The sequence below is a fragment of the Styela clava genome, chromosome 5 (genome assembly GCF_964204865.1).
Source record: "Styela clava chromosome 5, kaStyClav1.hap1.2, whole genome shotgun sequence".
Lineage (NCBI taxonomy): Eukaryota > Metazoa > Chordata > Ascidiacea > Stolidobranchia > Styelidae > Styela > Styela clava.
The window spans coordinates 13,177,041-13,188,335 of record NC_135254.1 but is presented as its reverse complement, the minus strand read 5'-3'; the positions used below and the strand labels follow the sequence as shown (position 1 = coordinate 13,188,335).

At 33.9% G+C, this 11,295-nt stretch overlaps 1 long non-coding RNA gene across 1 annotated transcript; it reads left to right on the top strand.

Annotated features, from left to right (window-relative positions):
• Nucleotides 1-7,326: 7,326 nt before the first annotated feature.
• Nucleotides 7,327-10,549, top strand: LOC120345339 (uncharacterized). Its single transcript, XR_013475473.1, has 4 exons — nt 7,327-7,587; nt 8,211-8,338; nt 8,807-8,967; nt 9,923-10,549. It is a non-coding gene; the product is annotated as an uncharacterized LOC120345339 (long non-coding RNA).
• The last annotated feature ends 746 nt before the right edge of the window (nt 10,550-11,295 follow it).

Sequence of the window (11,295 nt, the reverse complement as noted above, 5' to 3'; positions counted from 1 at the left end):
GGTAAACCTCTTTAACAGGAAAGAATCAAATCGAATGCCTCTTGTGCGGAAGGGTGTGCTGCTAGGCTTTCAAAATTGACTAAATTAGCTTTTTTCGCTATGCGTAATTTTTTCAATTAGGGCCATTTTTGCCATGAGAAAAACGTAGATTCTAAAATAAAAAAGGCTTAGCTTCTAGTTGTGTGGCAAACTTCAGGTAAACCTCTTTAACATGAAATAATCAAATCGAATGCCTCTTGTGCGGAAGGGTGTGCTGCTAGGCTTTGAAAATTGACTAAATTAGCTTTTTTCGCTATATGTTATTTTTCAAAATAAGGTCATTTTCGCTATGAGAATACCCCAGATTCTAAAATAAAAAAGGCTTAGCTTCTAGTTGTGTGGCAAACTTCAGGTAAACCACTTTAACATGAAATAATCAAATCGAATGCCTCTTGTGCGGAAGGGTGTGCTGCTAGGCTTTCAAAATTGACTAAATTAGCTTTTTTCGCTATACGTAATTTTTCAAAATAAGGCCATTTTCGCCATAAGAATAACGTAGATTCTAAAATAAAAAAGGCTTAGGTTTTATTTGTGTGGCAAACTTCAGGTAAACCTTTTTAACGTGAAATAATCAAATCGAATGCCTCTTGTGCGGAAGGGTGTGCTGCTAGGCTTTGAAAATTGACTAAATAAGCTTATTTCGCTATATGTTATTTTTCCAAATAAGGCCATTTTCGCTATGAGAATACCCCAGATTCTAAAATAAAAAAGGCTTAGCTTCTAGTTGTGTGGCAAACTTCAGGTAAACCTCTTTAACATGAAATAATCAAATCTAATGCGTCTTGTGCGGAAGGGTGTGCTGCTAGGCTTTGAAAATTGACTAAATTAACTTTTTTTGCTATACGTAATTTTTCAAAATAAGGCCATTTTCGCCGTAAGAATAACGTAGATTCTGAAACAAAAAAGGCTTAGGTTCTAGTTGTGTGGAAAACTTCAGGTAATCTTCTTTAATGGGAAATAATCAAATCGAATGCCTCTTGTGCGGAAGGGTGTGCTGCTAGGCTTTCAAAATTGACTAAATTAGCTTTTTTCGCTATGCGTAATTTTTTTAATTAGGGCCATTTTCGCCATGAGAAAAACGTAGATTCTAAATGAAAAAGGCTTAGGTTCTAGTTGTGTGGCAAACTTCAGGTAAACCTCTTTAACATGAAATAATCAAATCGAATGCCTCTTGTGCGGAAGGGTGTGCTGCTAGGCTTTGAAAATTGACTAAATTAGCTTTTTTCGCTATATGTTATTTTTCCAAATAAGGCCATTTTCGCTATGAGAATACCCCAGATTCTAAAATAAAAAAGGCTTAGCTTCTAGTTGTGTGGCAAACTTCAGGTAAACCTCTTTAACAGGAAATAATCAAATCGAATGCCTCTTGTGCGGAAGGGTGTGCTGCTAGGCTTTCAAAATTGACTAAATTAGCTTTTTTCGCTATGCGTAATTTTTTCAATTAGGGCCATTTTTGCCATGAGAAAAACGTAGATTCTAAAATAAAAAAGACTTAGCTTCTAGTTGTGTGGCAAACTTCAGGTAAACCTCTTTAACATGAAATAATCAAATCGAATGCCCCTTGTGCGGAAGGGTGTGCTGCTAGGCTTTGAAAATTGACTAAATTAGCTTTTTTCGCTATATGTTATTTTTCAAAATAAGGTCATTTTCGCTATGAGAATACCCCAGATTCTAAAATAAAAAAGGCTTAGGTTTTATTTGTGTGGCAAACTTCAGGTGAACCACTTTAACATGAAATAATCAAATCGAATGCCTCTTGTGCGGAAGGATGTGCTGTTAAGCTTTCAAAATTGACTAAATTAGCTTTTTTCGCTATGCGTAATTTTTTCAATTAGGGCCATTTTTGCCATGAGAAAAACGTAGATTCTAAAATAAAAAAGGCTTAGCTTCTAGTTGTGTGGCAAACTTCAGGTAAACCTCTTTAACATGAAATAATCAAATCGAATGCGTCTTGTGCGGAAGGGTGTGCTGCTAGGCTTTGAAAATTGACTAGATTAGCTTTTTTCGCTATACGTAATTTTTCAAAATAAGGCCATTTTCGCCATGAGAAAAACGTAGATTCTAAAATAAAAAAGGCTTAGCTTCTAGTTGTGTGGCAAACTTCAGGTAAACCTCTTTAACGTGAAATAATCAAATCGAATGCCTCTTGTGCGGAAGGGTGTGCTGCTAGGCTTTGAAAATTGACTAAATAAGCTTATTTCGCTATATGTTATTTTTCCAAATAAGGCCATTTTCGCTATGAGAATACCCCAGATTCTAAAATAAAAAAGGCTTAGCTTCTAGTTGTGTGGCAAACTTCAGGTAAACCTCTTTAACATGAAATAATCAAATCGAATGCGTCTTGTGCGGAAGGGTGTGCTGCTAGGCTTTGAAAATTGACTAAATTAGCTTTTTTTGCTATACGTAATTTTTCAAAATAAGGCCATTTTCGCCGTAAGAATAACGTAGATTCTGAAACAAAAAAGGCTTAGGTTCTAGTTGTGTGGAAAACTTCAGGTAATCTTCTTTAATGGGAAATAATCAAATCGAATGCCTCTTGTGCGGAAGGGTGTGCTGCTAGGCTTTCAAAATTGACTAAATTAGCTTTTTTCGCTATGCGTAATTTTTTTAATTAGGGCCATTTTCGCCATGAGAAAAACGTAGATTCTAAATGAAAAAGGCTTAGGTTCTAGTTGTGTGGCAAACTTCAGGTAAACCTCTTTAACATGAAATAATCAAATCGAATGCCTCTTGTGCGGAAGGGTGTGCTGCTAGGCTTTGAAAATTGACTAAATTAGCTTTTTTCGCTATACGTAATTATTCAAATAAGGCCATTTTCGCCATAAGAATAACGTAGATTCTAAAATAAAAAAGGCTTAGGTTTTATTTGTGTGGCAAACTTCAGGTAAACTTTTTTAACATGAAATAATCAAATCGAATGCCTCTTGTGCGGAAGGGTGTGCTGCTAGGCTTTGAAAATTGACTAATTAAGCTTATTTCGCTATATGTTTTTTTCCAAATAAGGCCATTTTCGCTATGAGAATACCCCAGATTCTAAAATAAAAAAGGCTTAGCTTCTAGTTGTGTGGCAAACTTCAGGTAAACCTCTTTAACATGAAATAATCAAATCGAATGCCTCTTGTGCGGAAGGGTGTGCTGATAGGCTTTGAAAATTGACTAAATTAGCTTTTTTCGCTATACGTAATTTTTCAAAATAAGGCCATTTTCGCCATAAGAATAACGTAGATTCTAAAATAAAAAAGACTTAGGTTCTAGTTGTGTGAAAAACTTCAGATAAACCTCTTTAACGTGAAATAATCAAATCGAATGCCTCTTGTGCGGAAGAGTGTGCTGCTAGGCTTTGAAAATGGACTACATTAGCTTTTTTCGCTATACCTAATTTTTCCAAATAAGGCCATTTTCGCTATGAGAATACCCCAGATTCTAAAATAAAAAAGGCTTAGGTTCTAGTTGTGTGAAAAACTTCTGGTAATCTTCTTTAATGGGAAATAATCAAACCGAATGCCTCTTGTGGGGAAGGGTGTGCAGCTGGGCTTTGCAAATTGACTAAATTATCTTTTGTCGATATACGTATTTTTTTCAAACAAGGCCATATTCACTATGAGAATACCCTTGATTTTAAAATGAAAAAGGCTTAGGTTCTAGTTGAGTGAAAAACTTCAGGTAAACCTCTTTAATAACAAATAATGAAATCGAATGTCTTTTGTGCAGAAGGGTGTGTTGCTGGACTTTGAAAATTGACTAGATTTAACTTTTTTCGTTATACGTAATTTTCCCAAATAAGGTCATTTTCGCTATGAGAAAAACGTAGATTCTAAAATAAAAAAAAAGACTCAGGTTCTAGTTGTGGGAAAAAATTAACATAAACCTCTTTATTAATAAATAATGAAATCGAATGCCTCTCCCGCGGAAGGGATTTTTGCTTGGATTTGAAATTATCTGGCTTATCTGCTTTTTCGAAGGAAGTTAAATAAAATTCGTTTCCCCTTTTTTTTGTTTTCTCATTCCTTTTCAAGCTTTTATTATTTATTTTTTGCTATATAATTGTTATTTTTCCTAAATTATAAACATATTTCCCATAATAGTATGCTAATTTCGTTCATCTTCATTTTTTCGGGTGTAGATTCTGACACGCCTCCATTTCTGCCATAAATATTAACCTTTCCGCTTCGCCGCACACAAAGGTCAAATTGCTACTAGCTTCACAGTGGTAAAATGGAGCCACAGACTACCACTGTGAAGCTAGTAGCAAACCTTCTTCTAATTTTGCGCAGCGGTGCGTATAATCTCGTTTTTGTGCTCATTGAAGGGTGATATGACAGTTTTGTGCTTATTGAAGGGTGATGGCGTAAAACATGGGCGAGTCCTAAATTCCACACAGACAACAATGATTAAGTTTGTAGACAGGCTGTGGAAGAAATACATCACGATAAGCAGTAAATTCAAATATATTTGACGGCAACTTAGGATACAGAGTGGAGAGCATCCCGGCGGTTTGATCGCCTATGCAGTTTCATTTGTCATAGTACGTTGTCGAAATTAAATATACTCGGCTGATAAAATTGATCAGGACAAATATTTTGACAAAAAATGTTAGATTACGTATTCATATAAGCTTGAAAATATAACGAAACGAGTGTTCCATGTCACCTGCATAGGTTTCGGTAATAACTGCTAATTAAAAGCTAAGTTATGTTCAATTTATGTGACATTTTTTGGAAATACTTCTCATGCCTGCAAACATTTATACAGAAGTGCAAGATGGTACGCGAACTAAGAGAAATAAGCAATATCAACCGAGCCATTGAGTTGAGGTCCAAATCGTCTGACCAACTCGATTTACATTATTAAACACTGTGATACCGATAAAAATTTATATGGTGCCCATTCCGTGATGCTTTATGCGCGCTGCTTATTTTGCTAAAGTGTTAATTCAACCAAGAGCCCCGAGCATTTTTGTATAACTTTAAAAATATTTCAAAACCAGCCTACTAAATTACAACATTTCGTAGCCGTAAAAGTGCTTTACTTCGTTTCAAACTGTGTATTGTATTACGTAACAAACGTTAAACTTCATTATAATATGTCTTAGTAATTTAAGAAGTTTCAAATGCATTTTGTAGTATAAAGCAAATTCTTCAACACATGCAATAAACAGAACGTAAAAATTGTTTTGTTTCAATATGTCTCACTGGCGCTGAAATCAGAAGTCAGGTTATTATATGTCGTACATTATCGTTATATCGTAATTTGGATATTTTGAAAATCAGCATAACGTCTCTTCTATATTGGTGGCGCGAAATATTAATTTTTTATTCAAGAGATGACAAATTTCCAGAATTATGTGCAATCGTGTCATTAATGCACGATAATTTTATAAAAATGGTACAAACAAAATTATGCAATTTACAAAAGCCAAAAAAGCTAATTTTGGCAACTTTCAAATCCCTGCAGCACACTCTCCGCACAAGAGGCATTCGATTTGATTATTTTATGTTAAAGAAGTTTATCTGAAGTTTGCCACACAACTAGAACCTAAGCCTTTTTTATTTTAGAATATGGGATATTCTCATAGCGAAAATGGCCTTATTTGGGAAAATTACGTATAGCGAAAAAAGCTAATTTAGTCAAATTTCAAAGCCTAGCAGCACACCCTTCCGCACAAGAGGCATTCGATTTGATTCTTTTATGTTAAAGAAGTTTACCTGAAGTTTGCCACACAACTAGAAGCTAAGCCTTTTTTATTTTAGAATCTACGTTATTCTTATGGCGAAAATGGCCTTATTTTGAAAAATTACGTATAGCGAAAAAAGCTAATTTAGTCAATTTTCAAAGCCTAGCATCACACCCTTCCGCACAAGACGCATTCGATTTGATTATTTCATGTTAAAGAAGTTTACCTGATGTTTGCCACACAACTAGAACCTAAGCCTTTTTTATTTTAGAATCTGGGGTATTCTCATAGCGAAAATGACCTTATTTGGAAAATTACGTATAGCGAAAAAAGCTAATTTAGTCAATTTTCAAAGCCTAGCAGCACACCCTTCCGCACGAGAGGCATTCGATTTGATTCTTTTATGTTGAAGAAGTTAACCTGAAGTTTGCCACACAACTAGAAGCTAAGCCTTTTTTATTTTAGAATCTACGTTATTCTTATGGCGAAAATGGCCTTAATTGGAAAAACTACGTATAGCAAAAAAAGAAAATTTAGTCATTTTTCAAAGCCTAGCAGCACACTCATCCGCACAAGAGGCATTCGATTTGATTCTTTTATGTTAAAGGAGTTTACCTGATGTTTGCCACACAACTAGAACCTAAGCCTTTTTTATTTTAGAATCTGGGGTATTCTCATAGCGAAAATGACCTTATTTGGAAAAATTACATATAGCGAAATAAGCTTATTTAGTTAATTTTCAAAGCCTAGCAGCACACCCTTCCGCACAAGAGGCATTCGATTTGATTATTTCACGTTAAAGAGGTTTACCTGAAGTTTTTCCTACAATTAGAACCTAAGCCTTTTTCATTTTAGAAGCTACGTTATTCTTATGGCGAAAGTGGCCTTATTTTGAAAAATTACGTATAGCGAAAAAAGCTAATTTAGTCAATTTCCAAAGCCTAGCAGCACACCCTTCCGCACAAGACGCATTCGATTTGATTATTTCATGTTAAAGAGGTTTACCTGAAGTTTGCCACACAACTAGAAGCTAAGCCTTTTTTATTTTAGAATCTGGGGTATTCTCATAGCGAAAATGACCTTATTTGGAAAAATAACATATAGCGAAATAGGCTTATTTAGTCAATTTTCAAAGCCTAGCAGCATACCCTTCCGCACAAGAGGCATTCGATTTGATTCTTTCATGTTAAAGAGGTTTACCTGAAGTTTGCCACACAAATAAAACCTAAGCCTTTTTTATTTTAGAATCTACGTTATTCTTATGGCGAAAATGGCCTTATTTTGAAAAATTACGTATAGCGAAAAAAGCTAATTTAGTCAATTTTCAAAGCCTAGCAGCACACCCTTCCGCACAAGAGGCATTCGATTTGATTATTTCCCATTAAAGAAGATTACCTGAAGTGTTCCACACAACTAGAACCTAAGCCTTTTTTGTTTCAGAATCTACGTTATTCTTACGGCGAAAATGGCCTCTACTTTTTAAGTTTGTTTTTAATAAATAAAAATATAAGATATCCCCCGAAAATAAGCCCTAGTGTTATTTTTCGGAAGAAAATTGAAATGAGACCCAGTCGTCTTATTTTTGGGGAAACATGGTATATCTGTATATGGAGCCATACTTGATTTCTGTTATGGAGATGATTTTGTATTTTTTATTTTTTTCATTGTTTTCAACAGGTTAGTAAAGATCTTCAAGTTACAGGTAACCATTATAGTATGAAATCATGTTTGACTGTCTGAAAAGTAAATACTTTGAAATTTGTTGCCGGGAAGTGCAGTTTAAAAAGTGGATTCATACAGCGAGGTGATTCGGGGACGCAATGTCTGAATGTTGTCGGAAGTGGAATAGTCATAGTTTTTATTTCATATAACAGGTTTGTAATGATGGTTAAGTTACTTTACAACAATAGTACCATAAGATTTGTTTCACTTTTTGGGGAATTAATGTTTTTTGCTCAGTATATATGCTGATATGAGTAATGATCGCAGTGAAACAGATACTATACGATAACTGAGGAATGTATACAAAAATTAGGCTGTAAGAAGCTGGTATCATATCAATTTGATCATAGATTATGAATATGAAAGCTAATTTGTAGTTTACATTTACCAGGTTGGGAAAAATATTTCAAGCTTATCTTACTCAAACTATTTATAAGTAATACTCATATCAGACTATACATTTTAGCCTAATATTACAATGTATATTATTTATTAGAAAACATTAGCTGGCGCACTGGATTTTTCATTTAAGACTGGTTTTGGGGGAAGCTTTGATTCACACTTTTATATTCGTTCGTCATTCAAATGGTTTGAGTAGAGATTTAAGTATATATTTGTTTTTGAGATTGTTCTGCAATGTTTTACGGTTGTGACAAAGCTAGAAATACTCATTAATATTCCTTATATTTTTATATCCACCTGAAGCATGCATAACATATTTGTATTATATTCTTGTGATGATTACTACTACATACATAATTGGATCTGATTTCAGGGATTGTTTAAATTGATAATGAAACCAGGAATCAAGCGAAAAAGTTTTTCCGAGAAGACATAAAAATATATTCCGAACGAGATTCCACTACAAAGATTAAATACTAAAATAGATGGAATAGTATAATGGTAAGATTTGGTATTATTTGCCTTGATCACATCATTGTAACAATAACTGTACAGATGAGACCTGAATACAATCTCCATGGTTATATTTTTTTGTTCCAGTCAAGATTGTGTCTAATAGTCAAGTCTGAATTTTGTACATTTGTTTTCCTAAAATAACATTTGCAAGTTCTTTCACAATTTTTCTTGACTATTTGCTATTTTTATACTGTATTTGGAAAAATTTCATTTTCAAGAGATGTTCTCGCAAGATGTTTTTTGCAAATGGTGTTCCCTATTAAGCACTCTTTTTTTTATTAAAGTGTAAGATGTGAATTTTTTGCCACTATCGGTTTCATTTTTAAATATTGCCTCAATCACTAAGCATTGTAAAGAAATACATGTAATGCCTAATATGTATTAATTGTATCACATGATAAAAAATTGTTCAGTATGGCTTTAACAAATAACATAATTTTTGTGACATCTCAGGTGCTCACGTCGTAACGACATGCAAACAGTTGTCGTAGTTTCCATGTTATTGATTTTGCTTCTCCAAAACATCGCGTACATAAAACAATAGAATGACGTGGAATTTGCAAGTGTGGTATTATGATTGCTCGAAGATTTATTCAGATTCTACGTACCTTTATGTGAGTTTGACGTATTGTTTGTACTGAGCTTTATAGCAGGACATAGACAACAAAAAACAGAATAGAATATAATATAATAACAGAATAGAATATAAAAATTGGCCCATTCCATTTGTTTCCTAACCTAATGAGTTTTTGATAATGAAGTGATCTGCGATGTATACAAATCAGGTGTGGACCAAGCAGTCTTTAGTCCAGGGGTTCTCAACCTGGGGTTCGCGAAAAGATTTCAGGGGGTACTTGGATGGCAGTCGAGTTTTTGCGTGTTGCTGTTTTTAATATCCTTTATTACTACCAGAGGAAAATGCGTGCCGATTGAAACTGGATGCCAATTGAAACATAGATTTTCCCTGATCTTGCGTTGTTGTGATTGTGACGTAAACAATGTGAAATTCACAGAAAATACAGCGTGCTGCAAGCACTGGAGAAAGTGATATCCTTATTGAAACTTGAAAGGGATTTCAAGAATTTATTAGTTAGAGCAATATTAGTAACAGGGAAATTAAATTTAGTTTTATCTGGTCAATAAATTGTTGTTTCAACAAATTGTTAATCGATATATCACAACTTTGTTCGGTGTCACATTACTGGGGGTTCGCGTTGATTGTTTCGTGCCTCGGGGGGGTATTTTGCAGAAAAAAGGTTGAGAACCCCTGGTCTAGTCGAATAAACACCATGTTTTATTGAATCTTCGTTAGATTTGAATTGACTAGTTGACAATGGTAAAAATGATGTAATAATTCTATATGAAACCTACATACTTCCTTCTGTTAGATAAATTTCATCCCATATTGTTGCTAACAACCGTGCCATAAAACCCCACTCCCTAATATCACTACCATTTAATTTTACGTTTTACCTGTATTCTCAAAATAGGTATTTTGATTCCCAGTACTGTAAAATAATAAACCACTCAAGTCATCAAGAATTTTAACATAATTTTTTTGTTTTATAGCTTGGAGAGAAGAAGAAATTAAATCATGGTGTCTGCTATGATGACAACAATACGGACTCTATATGATTTTGGTTTTATATTGTGTAGGAGATACTCAACCTTACCAGTGTAATTGCTAAAAACAAATTTGAAAAAATACCAAATTGAATTTTGCGAATTTTCCCTTGAATCTCTAAACCAGTTCCAGTCAAAAGAGTCTTACAATTTCCTTGCTTATGATTATCTAATATGCGTTTGTACTACTGTTACTTTTCCGATATATCTATGATGACTTATATTGAAAAAACAGTCTTATGATTGAACATTTATCCCTGATATTCATTACGCTAAATATAATTGAAGTGATTATCGGTAATAGGAAAGTCTTAAGATGCTAACAAAAAGGACTCCCTAGGAGATGAATCTTATTTTAAAAAAGATTATGTTGGAATCCTGCCAATCTGGTGTTTGCAATTTTTTTTTGCATATTTTTCAATAAATGAAACAGTTAATCAACTGGTATGCATGGATCTTGTTTTCTGTTAGGGATAATGTATAACGGAGAAGAGTAGTCTTTTTTGTATGTTGAGTATTGGGATACTAGTGGTTGTGATAGCTACTGATATGTTGTGCCTGCAATTTGTATTACAAATCTAAAACATCTTAGCGTGTAAACCCCTGTCAATTGTCTATGCAATACAGGTAGAAATACACAATTTGTCAGTACGGACTTCATTTAATAATAGCATTTGAGTCACTGGTGGAATTATTCACTGATCTCTTAACCATGTATTGTATGAAAATAATTAAATAACACATATTCGCTAAAAAAATTAACAATCACAAAAAGGTATGCAACAAGCAATAAATATAACTTATTTCACTGAGTTTTTTTAACATATAGGCACCAGTTCACGCTACAGTAAAAAGACAATGAATGCGGCGAGGAATATAAATGTATAGATACGGTGACCTGTAGAAACACTACAATAATGTATCGCTCGCAATATAACCCCCTCACATAAGTAATACATTGGGTGAGCGAACACGTACTACTTCATTTATCAATACCTTTCCATCTAAAAATATGTAGGCTTCAAACTTTACCTGAGGTTTTGTTTGCTTTCCCGATTCTATATTCAGTTACTTTATCATTTGTTTTTATCTATTATTTTATCGTCTATTGCTGATTATGGAGTCGAAATAAACTTATACCTGTACATTTGTAATGAGTAAGTGTTCGAATACAGCATTTTCCCTGGTTGTAACATACGATACGGTTCAATTGTACAAGTACCGTACATGTTTCCACATTACTTATAAACAAAAATATAACTAAACAAATACGGATGTCTTAACATTACCATTGCGCTGGCCTGGCCCCAAATATTCTG